Source organism: Procambarus clarkii, unplaced genomic scaffold, assembly GCF_040958095.1.
Source record: "Procambarus clarkii isolate CNS0578487 unplaced genomic scaffold, FALCON_Pclarkii_2.0 HiC_scaffold_98, whole genome shotgun sequence".
In the NCBI taxonomy this organism is placed as follows: domain Eukaryota; kingdom Metazoa; phylum Arthropoda; class Malacostraca; order Decapoda; family Cambaridae; genus Procambarus; species Procambarus clarkii.
The window spans coordinates 1586603-1588003 of record NW_027189131.1 but is presented as its reverse complement, the minus strand read 5'-3'; positions in this window follow the sequence as shown (position 1 = coordinate 1588003).

Here is a 1401-nt window from a genome sequence, read left to right as displayed (position 1 = left end):
GAAGATTTCAACACATTAGCTAGCTATTTACGCTTTAGCCTTTAAATTAATCTACAAAGATACGTGCCATAAATCAATGAACGAAAATCATGGAAATACAGTCGTTCACTTGTGTGGATCACTCTGGCTGGTGTTTGGTTCATATGGTTCACTTCTGTGATCCAACTTGTCATATGAAGGAATTATTGATTGTAACCTGTGACAGAACGGGAAAGTTTTCCACCAATCTGTGAACTTTGTCCCAACATCGTAACCAAGTGGAGCACTTGTGGACCACTTGTGTGGTTCACTTGTGTGCTCCACTTGTGTGCTCCAACTTGCCATATGAAGGAAATATTAATTGTAACTCGTGATAGAATGGGAAAGTTTTCCACCAGTCTGTGAACTGTGTCCCAACATTGTAAGCAAATCTGCACATTCCCTTCTTCGGTGAGCCAGAGTACGCCGAACCGGGTGAGTAAATCAGGCCTGAAAAGTGTGCGACCTAGCCGGAGATGCTGCGAATTGGGGTTCGTTGAATCACGGTTGTACCGTATACACACGTTATATCTAAGTATCTTCGAATTTTGTTCACCATAACAAACAACTAATTTGGTATGGTGAGTCAAAAAGCAACGAGAAGTGGTCACAACACCAGCAAGCCTGCCACTCGCCCCCACTTCCTCCCCACAACCACACCTCACTTGCCAACATCCTCCTCCCACCATGATGTTTTTGCTTTTATTCACTACAGTATATATGAACCTTAACCCAAAACCCATTTCGCAACTCGAAAAATTTGTAAAGAGGGGCATTTGTAAGCCGAGATCAACTGTACAGTGGAACCTCGGGTTATAAACGTCCCTGTTTACGAGTTTTTCGGGTTATGAGCCCGATTTGTTTGGAAAATTTGTATCGAGACATGAGCATTGCATCGGGTTACGAGTTTGTTGATACGCGTACGGGCCGACCTAGCACGTGGTGGCACGGTGATCGCGCCTCAGTTTACCAGTGCCTCATGCCCAGTGACTATCCCACCTGAATTCTTCACAAGGATTTACAGTTTTTTTGTCAGATTTTTGGCCATTTGAGCATAAAAGATGTTATTATATACAGTATCTTGCCATGGGTCCCAAGAAAGCCAGTGGTAAGGTTCAACCTAAGAAAATAGTTGTAAGTGGCAGTAGAGGATGTCCCTTCCTCATTAAGAAAATGTGTGAAGTATGTGAAGAACTGCAAAGTTTTGTTGAAAACAGTCACCCAGATAAAGCTGTAGCAGGCTGTTGCATTGATCTTTTAAATGACAATGTGATGTCTTGCTACAGACAAGTGTTAAAATGTAGGGAAAAACAAGTGTCTTTAGACAGATTCTTAGTAAAACAAGCAAGCAGTGAGCCTCTTGACAACATCTTCCAGCACTGA